Source organism: Pelodiscus sinensis, chromosome 19 (genome assembly GCF_049634645.1).
Source record: "Pelodiscus sinensis isolate JC-2024 chromosome 19, ASM4963464v1, whole genome shotgun sequence".
NCBI lineage: Eukaryota > Metazoa > Chordata > Testudines > Trionychidae > Pelodiscus > Pelodiscus sinensis.
The window spans coordinates 18968668-18988820 of NC_134729.1; the positions used below are offsets into that span (position 1 = coordinate 18968668).

At 56.2% G+C, this 20153-nt stretch overlaps 1 protein-coding gene across 4 annotated transcripts in view; it reads left to right on the top strand.

The window, feature by feature from the left end:
* Window positions 1-20153, top strand: part of MEF2B (myocyte enhancer factor 2B) — a 76594-nt gene that overhangs the window by 30189 nt on the left and 26252 nt on the right. For 2 of the 4 annotated variants that reach the window (XM_075902831.1, XM_075902830.1), the window contains one exon: window positions 3850-3990. The exons of 1 other annotated variant lie outside the window; for it this stretch is intronic. The gene's annotated coding sequence lies outside the window, so the exon portion shown is untranslated. Of the gene's footprint in view, window positions 1-3849; window positions 3991-7496; window positions 8139-20153 lie in introns of those variants that run through there. One more of the 4 variants, XM_075902832.1, reaches the window with a different exon arrangement.

Consider the following 20153-nt stretch of genomic DNA (forward strand, 5'->3'; position numbering starts at 1 on the left):
GGGGGAAGGGCATTGCCTTCCCACATTGCCAGGTATGGGCCCACCCATACTCCACCCCGGCTTCAGCCTGGCTCCTGGGCTCCAGCTGCTGTGAGGTTGGGGGCAGTAGGGGAGGGCGCCCTCCATGTGCTCTGGGCCAGGGAGGGTCCCATGGGGACCTGGAGGATTGATGCAGTGATGGAGGGCGGGGCTTGGTTCCCATGGGGGCGGGGCCTCCAGCAGAAGTGGTGAGGCTGGGGTTCGCCTCCCCCACCCCTATGTTCCCCCACTGCCCATGCCCAGGAAAGATGCTCTCCCCTATACCCAGAGCTGCCTGCAAGGTGAGCCTGTCCCAGCACGCCCTCCCCTCCTCCCTCCCTGCTGCTCCCAGCGCTGCTCCTGCTTCCACGACCTCTCCGTGATTCCACCGAATTCACCCAGGGCCTCTGCTCCGGGCGTAGCTGTTAGTGGCCAGGGCCAAAGCCCAGCAGGAGATGCGACTTGCTAATTGTCCTGGACACGCCAGCATGGCAGGAGGGATGGTTCCCGCTAGGGGACATGCCCTCCTCGTGGCTAGGGCCTCAGGGCAGCAAGCAGAGAAAGATCCACATCCCCGCACATCCCTGCCAGAGCTCCGGGTGGCAGCCAGACTCCCCGCCGGTCGGCACAGTGAGGCGCGTCCGCTGGAGGGCAGCGGTTCGACCGTTGTGCCAGGCAATGTTGCATCCACGGCTGCCCCGGCCCTTCCTTCCCCGGCCACTCCTCGGCTACCAGGGCAACCTCTCGGGTTCCTTCCGTCTTTGGCTTCTCTGCCGCGGCTCCCTGCGGAGGAGCTGGCCTGGGTCGCCGGCGGGTCTGTCCGCTAGGAACTGGGCTGAGCCCCCTCCGCTGATGTCCCCCGGGCTACCGAAGACCTCTCAGCTGATTGGTCACTGCCAGTGTAGCCCACACACCTGCTGGCTGGGGGGCACTGCCCATGGAGTGGCGTTTAGCCCACTCACAGAGAGAGAACGAGTTTGCTTTACAGCCCAGGCTGCGAGCAGGCTGCCTTTCAGCTCAAGCAATAGAGGCCGATGCACTAAGCGCCCGATAGCCCAGGTTCGGTTCTGCCTGTCGGTGGTACACTAGCACCAATGGTCCCGCTCAGGGGAGCGACAGGCGGCTGCTCAAACAGGCGGGGCCAGCTGAGGTGGGGGGGTTGGTAGCTGGGGCCAGGAACAGGACCTGCCAAGAGGATGTAGGGGGGCTGTTCTGGGGGACAGGAACAGGACCCGTCACATGGCCAGGGTCTCCTCCAATGGCTGGGAATGGGACCTGCCACATGGCTGGGGGCGGAGTCTCCTCCAGCAGCTGGGAACGGGACCTGCCACATGGCCAGGGGGACGGGGTCTCCTCCAGCGGCCGGGAACTGGACATGCTGCATAGCGGGGAGGGGTGTCTGCTCCGGCAGCGGGGAACGTGGGTGTATTAATAAATTGGGTGCCACAGTGGCCCCCCTCCAAACCAGCGCCCATGACCTCAAACTCACTCCGCTCATGGTTGGAAAATCTTAGCGGGAACCCTGCCTCGCACCCCCGCCGGATTCGGACTGGTGACTTAGAAGTGTCCCATCCCCCCAAATCCGGAGCTGGTCCTCCCCAGCACCATCCTTCCTAAGGAAGCCACAGACCCGACTTGGGCAAGGTTCCTTCGTCCCACGGGATCATCGCCCCGTTGTTCATCCGTCCGCGTTTATCCGCAGCCGTTGGCTGAGTCTCGTGCCCGGTGTCCCGGGGATTTTCACGTGCGGGGCTGGGACGCTGAGTCCAAGGCATGCGGCCATGCGCTCTGCACGCCCTCTCCCCGGAGGCAGGAGCCATGTCGGCCCAGGGCGACCCTGCACGGGGTTGGGGAGAGAGCTTATTTCCTGACAAACCCTTTCTAAGCCAACATCCCACCTGGTACCTAGGCAGCGCCTATCATGTAACTACAGCCTAGAAGTTGCATCAGTTCCATTTAGCTGCGGTAAACAGTGGTGTTCTCCAGGGCCCCCGCACTCCCCCAAGGCACCTGCATCCAGCTGCCAGGACAGCTCCTTCCCGCTGTCTGGAGCAGAGCGGGAGCTGTGCTGAATGCCCCGTGCAGGGCCATCGGGAAGTTCTTTCTGGGCAAATCTTTCTGCATCCGGTAGCACTCCGTGGAGCGCTTGAGGCCGGTGCAGGCATGTTCCCTTAGGGCTAAGCAGGGTCTGTCGGACGCTGGCCAGTGAGTCCAGCTGCTTTGGGGCTGCCTGGCCTCGGATGAGCCCGTTTTCTCTCCTGCCCCCAGGGATCACACCTCCCCCAGATTGCAGGGCTGAGACCTCCCGAGGACTCAAAGTGAAACTCCGCCAAAAGCCCCAGTTCCTTCCCCCAGGCCGGCTCCACCCGGCACTCCACCAGCCTCAGCCCGGATCACAAGGGTGTAGCTTACAGTCGCACCGAGAGGCCCAATGGCTCAGAGTGCCTCTGGGTAGCTGCTGCACACACATAATGGGCCACGCAGCCCCTGGCCCAAAGAGAGCACCGTCCACATAGGCAAGGGAGACACAGAGCAAGAGGGGAAACTGAGGCAGGGAACAAGGACGCGGTTTACCCAAGGTCACCCAGCGGGTCCGTGGCAAAGCTGGGAGTAGAAACCAGGTCTCCTGCACCTTGTCCAGGAACAAGGGTCCATTTTGGTCGTTCTGAGCCATCCCGGCTCTTGGGAGCAGCCTGGTCCTCAGCAGAAGCCAAGCGTTGGGCCTCGCCTCGCTTTCATGCAGGGGGGGGGATTGTTCCATTCACCAGCCTACACCACCCTAGGGAGCCTCAACTTCCCCTGAACTCGCACCTCTGCTGTGAAGTTCCCCCTCACCCCCGCCCCCGGCTGCCTTTGGGACCTGTGGCCGCCGGGGATCTGTGCACGGGTGTCACTGCACTGCCTTGTCAGATGCGCTTGGTTGCTTTCCCACTGGAATACGCTGCCTGGGTGCGAGTCTGGCATTTCCCTGCTACGACCCATCTGCCCTGGGGGTGGGGCTACTCCGGAGCAAACCCCCACGCTCCTGACAGGCCTTTGGACGTGTGGCGTGGTGCAGACGTTCCGTGCCGGCCTTTGTGGGCCGCTAGCCATCCAGAGGCCGGAGCGGGTGGAGACCTCCTGGGCCCAGGCTGGACGTGGGAGGCTGAGGGGTCATCGGGGAGGGGATTGCAGAGCGTGGTGCTGTGAAAACACCGTGCGTCTGAAAACGGGGGGCTCACACGTGGGCCGTCGTGTGTTACTACCGAGCCGGGGCGGGGGGAGAGCGCGCTGCGGGGAGGGCAGGGCTGAGAAGCCAATCAGCTCTGGGATCTTTGCCGTGGAGCGCAGGAAATCCTCCACACTTCCTCGTGCGCCCAGCTGCCCCGTGCGTCTGGGAGCCAGAGGAGCCGAGCTGGTTGGCGATAAAGGGTCTTGCGGTGACGTTGCTCCCTGGCCGGATCACAGGCCAGGAGTCGAGACGGGAATTTCGCCATGGCTTTGCATTGGCGGGGGAAGGCTGTTTTGCTCTCCAGAACTGACGAGCTTTTAGCCTCACTCCAGTTTCCAAGCCCCTGCCCTCGGGCAGGGGGTGGGCAGGACACCCCCGGGGCCAGGAGTGATTGCGACGATGTTTCATGCAGAATTTCGAATCTGGTTCCATGCAGTGCCAGCCAGATGCTGCCTGGGAAAAGCAATCGGACTATCCAGGATGCACCTGCCCCACAACATGCCCACCCAAAACCTTGCCCCACAAGGTCCCCCCAACCCTACTCCAGGGCACGCTTACCTGTAGGACTCAGGAGTTTCAGAATCCTGGACCATGCATGGGGATTTGCTTCTGTCTTGCAGGCTACTCCCCAGAGATGCTCAGGACTCATTGTTGATCAGCGCTGGACCCTTTTGCTTCCGCACCCCCTCTTGCAAGGTGGGGGCCACCAGACTGACCTTCCTTTGGGCAGCATCGTGGGCACCAGGGATGAAAAGCACCCGGTAAGAGCTAAGAATGAAAGGACTGCGCCTCATACTCAGGTTCAGTTTGCAAAGGGATCATAAAGGATGAGCCGGTGTTTCCAGAAATGGTCGATCAATTACAACAGGTCCGCAGGTTACTTTCCACCACAGCTTTTCACTTTATCTCTAGCGCCTCCGACGCGTGTCCACCAGGCTCTAGACGGGTGACCTGTTAGGGTTCGTTGCCATTAGAAAGGCTGGGCCCGTGTGTGACGTGAGAAGGTCAGAGGTGATCAGTCAGGTAAAACAAATAATAATTAATAACCATGCAAAGGTTGTGCGAGGCACTAGCGAAGCTGGCCAGTGCGGGGTCGTTGCTCACACAGGGCCTGCTTTTCCCATAGCTCTGCACCATGTTCTGTCCTTTACCCCAGTACAATCTGGCTGTATCTAGACTGGCAAGTTTTTCCGCAAAAGCAGCTGCTTTTGCGGAAAAACTTGCCAGCTGTCTACACTGGCCGCTTGAATTTCCGCAAGAACACTGATGATCACACGTAAGAAATCAGTGCTTCTTGTGGAAATACTACGCTGCTCCCGTTCAGGCAAAAGTCCTTTTGCGCAAAAGGGCCAGTGTAGACAGCTCAGATTTGTTTTCCGCAAAAAAGCCCCGATCACGAAAATGGCGATCGGGGCTTTCTTGCACAAAACCGCGTCTAGATTGGCACGGACGCTTTTCCACAAAAAATGCTTTTGCGGAAAAGCGTCCGTGCCAATCTAGACTCTCTTTTCCGCAAATGCTTTTAACAGAAAACTTTTCCGTTAAAAGCATTTGCGGAAAATCATGCCAGTCTAGACGTAGCCTCTGAGTGTAAAATGTAGCTACGCTGACCTGACAGCACATTGTACCGGGGTAAGAATCTTCCCCGGTTTGGAGGACAACAGAGACTCTGGCCCGCCAGATGCACTGCTTTACCTAGTTGAGTTTCCAATGTCAGAGATGCGTTGATACGTACCCTGTAATGTGCCAGCCTCTGGCACCCTGGGATGTGTTTAGAGGGAAGGAGATTTCAGTCGTTTCAACCTCAGCTATTCCACTGTGACTTTGCCCTGGATTATTTAGATCTCGCTGTTGCGAGGCGTTGATTGCAGTTTAGAACAATAAGCCTCTAAAAATGCTTTGTAGCAATAATTAGTTCAGGCTTTGCCTTCGCTCTGGGCATATTCCTGGGAAGACAACGGGCTCTGCCCTCACCAGAGAGCTGCAGCGTTCTGGGCGGTTGCTCGTCCCGTTTCTAACATCCTCATAAAATGTACTTAAAAAAAAACTGCCCGTGTTGCATGATTTCTGTGGCTCCCAAGAGGAGCAGGGGGTGATGTCAGGCTAGGGTAGGGTGACGAGATGTCTTGATTTTATAGAGCCAGTCCTGATATTTGGGACTTTGTTTTATATTTATATCTATTAACCCCCACCCCATCCCAGTTTTTCGCACTTGCTGTTTGTCAGCCTGTCTGGGACTACACCTGAAATTGAAGCAGAAGAGTAAGGGTGGGAAATGGCGTTATGTGCAGGTAGTAAGGAAGGGCGAGGGCTTGCGCCTGTGTGTGTCTGTGCGTTGTTATTTACGTGCTTGATGGTGGCAGCCGGAATCCCATTTATGAACCAGGTCTCCCATGTACTAGGCCCGATGCAAACTTAGACCACTGTGCCCCAGGGTCAGCAGGCCTGTGTGTTTGATTCTGTCTGGGTTCAAAGCACCGTAGGGCACTTTGCGCCGGGAAAGGGTCCGACCGGCAGCTGTGGAGCACAAAGCCCTGTCTGCTCGGCGTTGGCCAGGCACTGATGGTATCAGGGCAAACCGCCCTCCTCCTCCACAACCTCCCACAGCCTCAGTGTGCGCATTCACCTGTAGGAGGAAAGGGGAAGTCAGGCCCTGGGGCGGCTCAGGCCTGGGCGTTGGCTTAGATGGCTCTGCCTAGGAGCCAGTCAGATTGGAGTTCCTGTTGCGAAGTTGGCGCCTGTCCTGGGCTGAGACCCCAGCAGCTCCCGGCAGAGGATTCGAATGAATAGCCAAGATGGGAAAGGCCCCACATCCCATTCATGAATTGGAGGCTCTGTCGTGACACTGACAAGGACCACGTTGTTTGGGGGAAGGGTAGGGCTTTACTGTCCCTTCGCTGGGGGGCTGGTCTGCGGGGGAGGCTGCCTTCTCGGCCCCATGTCACAAAGAGGGCCAGGGTGGAAGGGAGAAGACTGGCCGCCAGGCAGCTTGGAGGGGGCCCTGCTGGGAGGGGAAGTTAGAACAGAGAGGTTTGAAGTGGGGCTTGAAGGAGGCAAAATCCCAGGTGCTGTTAAGATTCTGATTGTTTCCAACATTTCGTGGGACTTGGCTAAGTGTATGTGTGTGTGTGGGGGGGGGGGTCGGTCATTTAAAATATCATGGAGTCACAGCACAATAAGGCTTTGGCATTGTGTCCCCCAGATGTTTACAGATGGGGCTTACTCTTCAGGGAAACGGCATGACAGCCACTTTAGAGATGAGGAAACTAAGGCCTGGGGAGGGATTCGTGCGAGGCCAGGACATCTGTTTAATTCCTGCGCTGACAATAAACTCCCCAGGCGTCCTTAGTTTCAACCCCTCTGCTCTAACCAATAAAACCAGCGTCCCACCCGTGAGCTGTCGGGTAAACCTAATCAAGTGGAGAGCAAGAGCTGGATTCTGCACAGACGTACAACCTGGGCCAAACACATTTCACAGGGGGGTCAGTCAGGCTGGGGTTTTCCCCCTCTGGTTAAAGCTGTGGACTCTGGCAGAGTTCATATTGCTGTCCATGCTGCCTGGCAGTGACTCTGTGGCATTGGGGACGTGGGTGGAGGGGCTTTCAGCTGTAACGCCGAGCATTGGTTCACTAAGATATTCGCAGCCCTCCTAGCAGCCCTGGAAAGTCCAGGCATGTGAAGACCTAGCCCAGATGTTCAATCTTCAGTTTTGGGGCCTGACACACGTGGTCCATTAGCTGGTTTGAATAGTGCCTTCCTGGAAACAGACCCTTGTCAGAAGCCAGGGCGCTCTGTAGCGACTAGTTCCATTGATCATCCTTCAAGCTTTCTCTTCCCGTGGTGACATCCTGTGAGGGAGTGTAACTCTGCCCCCACTCGGGTTTCCTCCTACCCCCAATCAGTGTTGTTATTAATCATGCTCAGCGTGGCAGTGTCTAAGAATGGAGCCCCGTTGCGTTAAGGGCGCAACCCTGGCAAAGCAGACGGTCCCTTCTCTGCGGCGCTTACAGTCTAAAGTGACAGGCCAGCCACAGGCCAGGAAGCCGAGCAGAGAGGGAGGGATTCCCCCAAGGTCAGGCCGCAGGACACTGGTAGAGATGGGACGAGACCTGCCCTTCTTCCTGCTCCCAGGCTGGGCTGGAGGAAGGGATATTAGACACAGGCAGCAGGGACAATGGGGCAGCAACTGTCATGTTTTGAGGGGTGAGCAGAGTGGGAAGGACTCAAGAGGGGTAAGTTAAATGGAAGGGGCGGGGATGGGCAGGGGAGGGAAGCTCAAGGGAACAGGCTGCCTGGGAGGGGAAGGATTGGAGCAAGCAGCCAGTGGGGTCAAGGGAAAGCAGAGTGGAAACTGCAGGAAGTTCTGTGAATGAGCAGAGCTCCTTGCTTTGGCTGGACCCCAGATCCAGAACTCCTCAGATCCAGAACCCCGCCCCCCCACGCCCTCTGGATCAGGCCTCTTTATCCAGAACCCCAATCTCTTCTGGAGCCAGGTCCCTGGGTGGGGTCCTGCCCCCCACCCCGCTGGGGTCATTCATTCATTGATCCCAGCTGATGCGCCACAACCCCGCCACGCTGAGAGGGGGCGGAGCTCTGTCAAATTCTTTTCCAGTCTCCCCCCCTCCCCGCCAATGGAAACACGGCCCGGCACTGGATGCAAATGAGCTGCGGGAGATGCGCCAGTCAGCGCGGCGGGGGGGCGTGGCTATGCAAAGGACGCTCGGCTGCCCGGGAGCCAGCGCCAGCAGCGAGTCGGGCAGCCGGAGCCGCTGTGACTTTTCAAGAGACTTTTGCAGCCCGGCTCCTCCCCGGGCAGTGACAGCGCCGGGCCGGGCCGAGCCGAGCCGAGCCGAGCCGGGCCCAGCCGGAGCGGAGCGGCCGGGACGTTTCGGGCCAAGCCTCTGACCAGGTGTGTGGGTGTCTGCAGGTGGGGGCGGGGAACGCTGATTCTCCGTGGCGGAGCTGGCTTCCTCCTGCCCCAGGGGTACAGGCCGGGCGGGTCCAGCGCCCCTGGAGGGTCAGCGTGAGCAGAGGGGCTCCGGTTGGGCCTTAGCAACCCCCCATAATGGTCCCTTTGGGTCAATTACACACAGGCCATGGCCCAGAAAGTTTGAGAGCAAGGGGGGTAGGCGCTGTCACTGGAAATGTGTGTGTGTGTGTGTGTGTTGCACAATTCCACTCTGTGTGTGTGTGTGTTGCACAGTTCCACTCTGTGTGTGTGAGAGAGATGCGTGATGCACAGTGACTGTGTGTGTGTGTGTGTGTGTGTGTGTGTGTGTGATGCACAGCGACGGTGTGGGTGTGATGCACAGTGTGTGTGTGTGTGTGTGTGATGCACAGCGACGGTGTGGGTGTGATGCACAGTGATTGTGTGTGTGTGTGTGTGTGAGATGCACAGTTCCACTCTGTGGGTGTGTGTGTGTGTGTGTGTGGGATGCGTGATGCACAGAGACACTGTGTGTGTGTGTGAGATGCACAATTCCACTCTGTGTGTGTGTGTGTGAGATGCGTGATGCACAGAGACAGTGTGTGTGTGTGTGTGTGTGTGATGCACAGTGACACTGTGTGCGTGTGAGATGGGTGATGCACACACTGTGTGTGTTGCACAGCGACAGTGTGGGTGTGATGCATAGTGATGGGGGGGTGGGTGTGTGTGTGTGATGCACAGTGACACGTGTGTGTGTGATGCACAGAGCAACCTGCCTTCTCCAGCGTAACTGGGAATGGGATCCAGCATACCCAGAGTGCGGGGGATGGGGGACGGGAGGGAGACGGGATCTGGGCGATCCTTTAAAAACACGACGCCTCCTCCCCTTGCCTGAGCCTGCCCCGCAGGAGGTTTTTCCCGTTCGTCGCACGGCTCCCTGCAGTCATCGCTACAGCTCTCGCCGGGCCTGCCGCCCCTTTTTGGGGGGCCCTATGATGAGATACCTGGGCCAAGACTTCCGCTAAGCGGGGCCCAAAATCAGCCTCTCGCATGAGATGCCAGCGCCCAAGGGGGCAGCCGCACTGGGAGAAGAGAACAGCCAGTCCCGCCAGTGAGACTGGGAGCTACTGGGGGTGGCAGATCTCCTTGGTTGCGGCTGGTAGCTGGCTGCTCCGCTCTTCGGGAAATCCAGGACCCAGTTGAGCATCCCAAGTCAGTGCTGGGCTGAGCAGGAAGTGGCACAATAGGAGGGGGTCTGCCTGCATGCTCCTGAGACACTGGTGTGGTTCTGCCACTGACCTGTGTGTGTCTTTTGTCCAGTCCCTTCTCCTCTCTAGTCCTCCTTCTGGCCTTTGCCCATCGTGTCTGTTTAGACCAGGAGTGGGGAATCTCAGGCCTAGAGGCCAGATGCGACCCCCAGCTTGCCTAGATCTGGCCCCCAAGGCTCAGGGCACGCCCCCCACCCCTCTAACACCCCACTGCAGGGCTGGAACACACAAAATCTACTAGGCTGCCCCCCCAAGACTCTAGTGTGCAAGGGGTTCCCCACCCCTGATTTAGACTGTCAAATCTTTGGGGAGAGGAGCCGTCTCTTCTGAAGGATGAAATCCTGGCCCTGTTAAAATCACTGATGGAAACAACCCTGAGATTTCCCCTGTTTACACTGTGCCTAGTGCAACGGGACGCCGGTCTCAGTCAGAACTGCCAGGGGCCACTGTTCTAGACAGCTGGAGGGATTGCTGAGGCTTCCAGATTTGCTGGGAGTCAAAGGGGCAGACTGCGCCATACCAAGATGTGTGTTTTGGGCACTACTTAAAGTTTTGCTGAAGTGGCCTGTTGTTTTATGGATCATGTTCTAAAAAAAGGCTGTGGTTAGCGTTGTGCTTGACGGTTATTTTTACTTCTGTGTCTGCTCAGAGAGGGATGTCTGAGTTTTTAACCCCAACGTGCAGATTGTCATAAAAAACACGCTGCCCTGCTGCTAGTGCCAGGTGCCCTGGGTCTCCGAGCACCGGGTAAACCTTTCGACCCTCTTGTGAGCCCTGTCGTGTCCCTGGTACAGCAGGGTAAACTGAGGCACAAAAGGTTGATGGTGTTTGCTCAGAATCATGTATATGCTCAGGGGAACAGCTGAGTTGGCTCCTAGTTCGCTGAACAAGACTGTCTCTCCTGCCGTACGCTAAGCATCACTGCTGTCATGGAACTCAGATTCACAGAGCCGGACCTCCGGCAGGTGTAAAGGAAGGAAGTGTGGATGAAGTAGGATACCTAAGGCCCTGACTCTGTCTCACAATCACCTAGCGCTACCCCTGAAACCTAGGCCGAGTCCCACTGACTTCAGGCGGACACAGGAGCGAGGTTTCATTCTGCTTTAATTTCTCATCATGGGTTGTGCTGCAGCTGCCCCCAAATAGTGCACGTGCCCAAGAATCCACGTACGGGACGTGTTCAATTGCTGGTGGGACCAGCTTTGCAGCCTCGCTTGCCTGAGCACATTTTTACCCTGGGTCTGTGTTAGGTGGGCCCAGAATCTGGACCATGCGCTTTGGTTTATTACAAGTTTCCAGCAAAAGCCCCTGCTTCTCTGGTTCAAGTGCATCGTATTACCTTAAACTTCCTCCCTGGGGACAGGTCCAGGCGACTTCTCTGCTGAGTTCTTCTGCCCACTTGTCGTTGATTTCTGGCAAAACCCGTCCCTGAGAACTTGACTCTTGTAGTGATGGAAAGTTTCCTAAGACTGCTAACTTTAGAGAGGGGGTTTCACAAGTAATACATTAATTTTGCAACATGCTGGTGAGATTTGTGCAGCGCCTGGAAGGTAAAAACCTCCTACTTCTGAGCTTAAACCAATCCCAAGCTATTAGACACCAGGGGACCCTATAGGTCTCACGATCCCTCACCTTTTACAGCAGGGTTCTGACACCTCCCTTTAAAGCATCCGATACTGGGGATTGTCAGACATGGGATAACTCGGCTGATCTAGTCTGGGAATCTCTGGGTTCCTACCAGTGCATCAAGCCAGGCACATCTTACATGCAGCAGAGCTGCGTTCTGTTGGGAGACTTATGTTTCCCTCTTGTACCTGCAGGATCAGAGCAGCTGATTTGGGGTCTGAATTGGGGCAGAAGGGGGGGGAGGTTCAGGGATGGTACTGGGAAATTCTGGGTGCCCTGGGGCAAAGGGAGACCATCCAGGTTGGCAGGCAACACGTTTGGCTTAAAATAGTGTTTAGGGGGGGGAAAAAAACTTTCCTCCTGCTCCCTTGAAAAATCTCGTTTCCTTTCCTCCTCTCCCAGGAAGCTGGCCCAGCCCGTGTCCGTGGCAGGTCACCCTGGGACACCTCCCCACCCGTGGTTGTTTCAGTGCTGGGGGCTCACCCAGCAAGACACCCTGGTGTGAGCAGGGAGAAGCTTCTGCTGGAGACCGGGCTGGAACAAGGAGGTGTCCGTACATGCCCACAGGCCTGTTTCTCGCCACAGCGCCAGCCAAACGGGGAGTGCTCAGCACCTCCCTTAGGCGTGGGGCCTTGAGCAGGCCTGCGAGGTGATGTGGAGAAACAAGCAGCCTTCAAAAGGGGACTGCATGTAAAGGCAGGGGGTGAAACCCTGACCCCATTGAACTGTGGCTGGTATCGAAGCAGCCCGGGATTTCCCTGCATGGAGCTGAATAAGAACGGCCAGACTGGGGTCAGACCAAAGGTCCATCTTGCTCAGTGTCCTGTCTTCCAACCGTGGCCAATGCCAGATGCCTCAGAGGGAGTGAACGGAACAGGGGATCATCAACTTGATCCCTCCTCTGTCATCCATTTCCAGCCCCTGACAAACAGAGGCCAGGGACACCATTCCTACCTTTCTGGCTAATCGCCATTGATGGACCTAACCTCCATGAATCTATCTAGCTCTTTTTGGAGCTCTGTTCAAAGTCCTGGTCTTCACAGCATCCTCTGGCAAGGAGTTCCACAGGTTAACCGTGCACTGCATGAAGCAATACCTCCTTTTGTTTGTTTTAAACCTGCTGCTGATTCATTTTATTTGCCAACCCTTAGTTCTTATGTTATGGGAACAAGTAAAGAACTGTTTCTTATTCACTTTCTCTACACCTGTCGTAATTGTATAGCCCTCTATCATATCCCCCTTAGTCTCCTGTTTTCAAAGCTGAAAAGTCCCCGTCTTGTTAATCTCTCTTCATATGGGACCCGTTCCAAACCCCTCATCATTCGTGTTGCCCTTTTCTGAACTTTTTCCAATGCCAAGATATTTTTTTTTAGATGAGGCAACCACATCTGTATGCAGTATTCAAGATGTGGGCGTACCATGAATTTAGGGAAAGGCAGTAAGATGGTCTCTGTCTCGTTCTCTATCCCTTTCTTAATGATTCCTAACATCCCATGTGCTTTTTTGACTGGCGCTGCACACTGAGTGGATGTTTTTAGAGAACTTTCTACAAGCGCTCCAAGAGCTCTCTCCAGAGTGGTCCGAGCTAAATTAGCCCCCATCATTTTGTGTGGATAGCTGGGATTATTTTTTCCAATGCACGTTACTTTGCATTTGTCAACATTAACCTTCCCCTGCCATTTTCTTTCCCAATCACCTAGTTCTGGGGCCCAAGTTCTAGGCGAGTTTGCAAAGATCAGGAGAGCAGAGGAGGATTCACCCCGGAAACTGCCGAGGGAGGCTGGCCGCCTAATCTGGCGGAGAGGCGGGGGGAGGGGGAGGAGAGACTGAGGCTGGACGCCAAGGTGACGGGCACATTAGAAACAGGCAGCCGGGGGCGGGCTGGGAGCAGGCCTCTAGGCAGAGCTGCTAGCTGTAAGCTGGCTGGGAGAAGGCCTGCATGGTGCACAGCCAAAGAGAAGTGAAGGTGTCAGGACTGGGTGAAGGAAGGGCAGGGGAGCTAGGAAAGGGGAAGAGTTTAGGTCCAGAGTTTGGGGGCTGGATAAGTTTCATTACCAAACTTCTGAGGTTCTGCCTACACTCACCTCTCACTCGCACCCTGGCCCTCCTCCCTGTAGGGCAGATCCTGGCGCTGGCACAGGCGGTGCAGGGAGGGTGACGCCGCCTCCCGCTCTCTCCCAGGGGCGGAGAGGGGTCGGGCGTTGTTGCTTGGCCCCCTCCCGATGGTGAAACGTCCTTAGCCCCTGCAGGGCGGGCAGGGTTTGCACGGGGGAAGGGGCTGGGTGGGGACCCGTTGGCATGGAGGAGTTGGATGTGATTTAAATCCAGCTGGAGAAGAAACAGCGTGGACAATAAATCGGAGCTTTTCCTTGCGGGCCTTGTCAAGTGCGGGCAGGTGGGATCGTGAGCGCTTGTCTGAACGAATAGTGAACTGCTCCCAAGCAGCCCTATGATAACAAGCCAGTGTGTGCAGCCTAGCCCTACAATAACAAACCGGGATGTGTGGCCTAGCGCCCATAACCCTACAATAACAAACCGGTGAACATGGCCCCACATCTGTAGCCCTACAGTAACAGACCAGCTTGTGCTGTAACCCAACCAGAACAAATCCACGTGCATCATCCAGCGCCCATAACCCTACAATAACAAACCAGCACACATGGCCCAGTCCCTGTAACCCTACGATAACAAACCAGTGTGATGGCCTCTATGCCTGTCGCAACACACTAATGTGCCCAGCCCATGACCTGAACCCTTCAACAACAAATCAGTAGAATTTCCAATTAACCAAGGACACAAAACTCCCAGCTGAAACGCAGAAAGTCCCAGGCCAGAAGGAAACTGACGGGGTTTAGATTGGTTTGCGAGTGTTTGTAATTTCGATTGGGGTACAGTCCGGGGGCCCCAACCACAGCTCAGCCCCCTGCTGCGCTAGATGCTGTACAAACATAGAACAAAAAAGACAGTCCTGGTCCCAAAGATTTAATAGTTTAATAAGGTCACATCCCGTGTTCCCTGTAAGATAAGCCCTTGAGTAACCACCCAAGAGAGATTCAGATGCTGCCCAGTTGATTAGCAGAGTGCCCTCAGCTTTTCTCAGTCAGCTGCATGTGTTTCTCTGGGTGGTGCACACCCACACATACCGCAGAGCATAAAATAAACTTTATTCCACACATGGATGGAAAAAATTAGAGGGAACATTGGTTGCATCTGCACTCTGCTAGGGAGGCAATTCCTCTGCTCACGTACATGTGCTCACGCTAGCTCTCATCAGGCTAAGGGGACTATAAAGCAATGGAGCTGTGTTCATGTGGCGGCAGCCGCGGAGACATGGCTGAGCTGCGCCGTGTACACGCCTGCCTGAAACCAGTAGGCATGTACTTGGCCTGGCTCAGCCATGCCTCTGCTGCTGCAGTTCATCCCGCCCCAGCTACACGGCTATTTTTACTCACGCTCACTCAAGTACACGTTCACAAGCAGGTGCATCGCACGCCCAGCCCATCGTGCGAAGGCAGCCGAAGGGTTTGTGCGTATGTGTTTGTATCTGTGCGTGCGTGTTTCCCCCATTTCTAAACAGACCTGCTCGTCTCCTTCTGGTACAATAGAATCCGCTCCTCCTTCCAACGCAGTTATTTTTGTCTCAGAAAATACTCCGCCCTCCGCAGAAGTTTCTCTGTAAGTGGATGTGCGATGAGGCCGCTGTGATGCATCGAAAGTCCCACGTCGTTTCATTCTGCATCACTCGCTGCGTTGCTGGGTGCTTGCTATGCAGGCAGCCCTGCGTGGCCAATGCAACACTCGACTGCACTGCTGCATCTGTACCGTCCTCCAGCAGCCTCTGCTTAGGAGGAAGTGATGGGGGTGGGGAATGGCATTCCACCTGGCTGGCCACTGAGCCATAGAATGGATCGGGATTTTACAACCGTGAAACTGACCTGGGGGAAGCACTAAGATTGCTCCGGCTGTAACGGTCTGGGGGAAGAGGGGTTTCAAAAGGCTTTTGGGACCAAATGTTTGAAGGATGCTGCCAAAAAAGGAACAGTGAATGCTAATTGCATGTGCCCCGCTAGGCAGTCTGGCTCGCACACTGGGCCGTGGGTCGAAGCAGGTGTCTGATGGTTGCATGCGATACACCGACTGCCTCCGATAGGTTGCTCTTTTATTATTAGGCGTTCCCACCTTGTGTCGTCGGGCGGGGAGTTTGCTGGGTTCTGTCAAGTGCAAAATAGACTCCGGTTTCTTTAAAAGAAATGGAGTAAAAGGACTGGTGTGTGTAGGGCCTGTCCTCCAAAGTTCCTACAAACTATGCCTGGTGGTTGTTTTGCCCACGGCTGAAACGCAGCCACTTCCAGGGGCGTTATCCAGCTTCTCTGTACCAGCACACAGCAGCGCTGTAGTAATCTCCGGAAGGCAGCAAAGAGGGATCCCCGTGTCCCGATTGAAACCGAAGTGGAGAAAGATTCGCAGGGAGGCAGAATGTCATTTCCCCTGTGGGAATTTGGCGAGAACGCCAGGATTCTTGATGATCCTGACTCTTGTGACAGTTTCTGGTGCTGCTTTGAGCCGGTGTGGGTGAGAGCAAGAGAGAGAGAGAGAGAGTCCGTGCTAGAAAACGGAATATGTGCCGCGCGGGCATCAAACTCCCGGGATCTGAGCAATGCAGCGTAAGGCCCCTTCGAGCAGTAAATCAAATGTTTTATCCTCTGCAGAAGTCGTTTTATTTTTCTTCTAATTTGCCTCTAATCTTAGTGGTACTGGTTCTCCCTGCCCCTCATCGATACAATTCTGTGCTGTATTTCAGACTCTCTGCGTGGTACTGGGGTCTTGTTTAAACAAGATGTAAAAAGCCGGACGTCCTGTCAAACTCCAGCAGCAGTGCTGCCAAACTTTGGCTTTCCCCGAGCTGGACGTGGGTCGTTGTTTGCATGGTGAGGCCTCGGAAACCGAGAGCAACCGTCCCTTTGGGACGGTGAAGAGACAGTAGCTCTGCTGGGATAGGAAGGGACAGTTCAGCGGGGTGCTTGTATGGGAGCCAGGAGCTAAGCAGGGCTGCTCAAAGCAGAGTTTGGGGTGGATAGCTCACTTTCGCAGAAGCCCCGGGCCCATTGAGAAACAGACGAAGCACAGAACTTTCCCGGGGTGCGTGGGGGTAGAACAGGTTTGAGTCTGGCCCAGTTCAACTAGTCGGCCCCCAAATGAAGCCCCACTAACTGGTTTTGGCTGGACGTCATCGCCCCGTCTCAGAGCCGGTGGAGGGGATTAGAGCAGCTTGGGAAACTACTTTATTTTTCCTGGCAAAATATTTTGATGTCAATGCTCCCACCCCTCCTCATTTTTGTTAACTTTTTTCTGTGTCACGTTGAGGGTTTTTTTTTTCTGTTTCTCTCTCCCTCTCTCCACAATTAGTTTAAATCCCCCAAAGCTTTCAGGTTATAGGGGTTTGCCACATTACATTTGTACTGAACTTGTCTGTCTTTTCACACGTGCCGTTTTCCATCGAAACCGTTTTCTGGTGGGAGAACGTCGGCCTGGCTTTGACAGAGACACTGACCTGGCCGAAACCGTTGCTTTTGGCAACTCTTGGCATTTCAGCATCAGGTGCGCTAGGGAGCATAGGCCATGCTGAGCCCTGGATGTCGGAGCTGTAATTCTGGGATCTTAAACCCAGGGAGAAACATGTTCCCGAGGTGAGGAGCCCTGAAGCACAGTGTTTCCTCTAATTTTTTTCATCCCTGTGCAGAATACATTTTGTTCGGTGCACCGAGACATGTGGGGATGTGCACCACCGGTAGAAACACGGGCTGCTAGCTAATCTGCTAATCAGCTGGGTAGCATGTGAATCTCTCCTGGGTGGCCAGCCGCTTGGTGCTCTCCCTGCCTTTGCTGGAGAAACTCAGGGACGGTACAGCCTTTCCTGGGCAAGCGGTGTGCAAGCCAGAAGTGCTGATTGTAACCGTTGGTCAGCAGGTGACACATGCAAAAATAAAGCCCCCTTGGCTAGACACCAGTCTCTGATCTGTCATGACCTGGACTCTTCATTAGGCGGGGAGCATTTCAATTGGCCAACCAAATAGCTGAGAGTTTGCTGCCGAGCGTGGTACCGTGTTATTTTAATAGGCGCTGCGGGATTCCGCAGACCTTGAATTACTCTCCCGGCTGTTTTCACTGCAGTTAGCTGGTTACCGCAGGGGATGAAGGGGCCTGTTGCCTCGCATCCATTCCTGGAGACGGGGCTCCCTTCCTTTCTATTCTTGTGGTTTGCTCAGTTCTTCTCTGGCGGTTTCCTGCAAAGGAGTTGCTGATTTTTTTTTCTCATTGTTGTTCTGTTTGTTTTCCTGCCGGAGGTGGCTTTTGCTTTTCCTGGGCGATGCTGCCAAAGTGCCATGATCCGCCGGGGGGACGGGGAAACCTGCCACCCACCAAGGCATTGGGATTCAAGATGAATCTAACCCTCTCCCCAGCCCTCTCACCAGGGACCCCAGCGCCCATGGGGGTGTACAGTCCAGTTCATGGTGGCCTTCATCTTATACAATCATTCACACCAGGGCAAAAGGCTTCCAGGTGGCTCTGAAAGCCGGTTACCTCCACGGTGCACGGTGTTAAGTCGTGGAGATAGATACAGTCTTGGAGGTCCATCAGTGGCTCTTAGCTAGGAGGGGCAGAGATGGTATACGTAGCTAGTTTGTCAGAGGCTGGTGTGACATAGTGCGGGTACCTTGCTGGTTGCTATGCTGGGGCTGTGGGTGACCCCCACTGGCTGCTGTCTGTAGCACGGCCCAGCAGGGCAGGGGATGAGTCACTAGGCAAGGGTCTCTCAACCTGTCCGACCAGCTACCCCCCAGGGAGAGAAACAAAGGAAGGTGGAATGTCGCCCCTGGCTGGGGGGGCAGGGCTGGAAGAGTTTTAGTTTCTGTCTGGTAGCATGGAGGAGACAGCCTAGGGAAAGGGGCTGGAATTTAGGGGCCCAGTCTCCCCCATCTCAAGGGGGGCTGAGGCATCCTAGGCCCGGTTCCTGTAACCAGATGACATCTGTGCTGTGCTGTATCCTGGAGAAGCAATAAACCCCCTCTATTCTACTGGCTGGTGGAGTCTGTCCGTGCCACCACGGGGGTGCAGGAGACGGGAAAACCCCAACATGCCGTCACAGCTGGGAATGGGCGACAGGGGAGGAATCAGTTGATGATTCCCTGTTCTCTTCACTCCCTCTGGGGCACCTGGCATTGGCCGCTGTCGGAAGGCAGGATGCTGGGCTAGATGGGCCTTGGGTCTGATCCTGTCTGGCCGTTCTTATGTGGCTATATCAAAGGTGAATCGGAGGCCCCCAGTCCCCCATGAACATAGAATCTGATCTTTGTTTTCCCAGGTGACTAGGGAGTTTGGCTGCCTCTGGTTTTGGACACCCCGGATGGGGGTGGTATCCCAGGACCAGGTGTTCCGTGCTGAACAGCTGCTCCAAGGTGGCACGAGCTTGGTACCCAAACCAGCAAGGTGCCCCAACATCGACGCCTCATTTGTAAACAGCTCGGCCTGGGTTCTTGTCACCCACTCGGCCGCTGTGTGCGGGGCCTGCCCGAGCACTGATCTCTTTGCTAAGCTCGTCACAGGCCCCTTTCCTGGGGTGGGGGAGCCTGAGATCGGGAGCAGGCTGGATTGGAGTCTCAGAGCCATGGGAAAGCTGTTGAACTTGGCCACTGGGGCCACCTGGCTGGATTTGCTCAAACCCCACACAGAGGGTGGCAGTGGCCCAAGGACCAGATCTGAGTTCCCGTGGCTCAAACCTGGGGAACTGGGCTCGTTATGGCCCCCCAAAACCAGAGCAGGGTTTGCACCCCCGAGAGAGGCCCTGGCTCTGCTCCTGGCTACGTGTGACACAAGGACTTTGCTGCAACGCATGGAAAAACATTGCTCTCCTCAGAGGGCTTAGACACATCTCAGAGCGCTAATTAGGGCTTCACATAGGAAGTTTACACACAGCTGCGATGCAAATGACCCATCAATGTGCACTAGGTCTTCAGCGTGCATCTTAATCCTCGTGGCGGCAGCAAGGCCGTGGCGTGGCGGGCGGCGAGTTTCGGGACTCCGATGTTTCCCCCGCCCGGTAGAGCAAAGGCGCAGAAGGCCTTAGAGCTGCGGCACAGCTGGGTGGGAAGATCCGGGCTGTCCATGGGAGAGTGCGTGAAGAATTCGGGGTTAGCGCTGGTTGATGGACCTGCCAGACACGAAGGAGTTCGGGGGCGGCTGGAGGAGAATCACGTCTGCATTGGCCATTGGACGGTTCATCTGGAGGGTTTTTCCTCTAGAGGTTAGAGGCGGGTTCCAGCAGGGACTTGGGGTGCAGTAGACGCAGGGAGGCAATGGGGGCTGGGTGCCATTCAATCCCAGCACCTCATGACCCAGGAGGCTACGCCCAGCCTTTGCAAGCTTCAGAGATTTGCACCGCGCAGTGTGAGGCCGTGGGTGGGGGGAGCAAGTGGTCGCTGGGGAAAGTTTTTGCGGGGTCAGCCAATCGCGCTCCATTCTCAGGAGGTAACGCTTCTCTCTTCCGTCCCGTTGGCTGAGGGTGCTGTCATTCAATGAGAGCGAGGTGGGAGGGGCTCCTCTGGAGCCAATCTGGAACGGGTTTCGCTCTAGCTCGGAGCAGGCACCTGTGGGTGCGTGGTTGGGAACTCTCGCACAACTCGCCCCGAATTCCCAGCTCCTCCACGTGCACCGTGCACAAGCCTTTCGGGGGGGGGGGGATGCAGTGATGGGCCAGGCCACAGGGGGGCAGAAAAAACGCCCTCCCGCATGGCCCCCAGTGCATCACCCGCCACATGGAGACGTGCATCGTCGGCTGAACCCAGCCCACCCGTCTGCTCACACCGTTCTTGTACTGTTACCCCCGGACACATTGCACGGCCGCACCAGGCCTGGCTCGCGCACAGAGCGGAGGAGGCTGTGGTGAGCGAGCTCGTGGGACCGCAGGGTGCTCCTGTTCCCGCAGCTGGTTATTCTGGGACGAGGCCGGTGGGGCCGGGCAGTCGGAGCAGTCGTCCCGCCGCCAACGCCCTGGCTGCGTGTGGCTGGGAAGCCGCGTGACCGCAGAGCCCAGACGCTGCCTCTT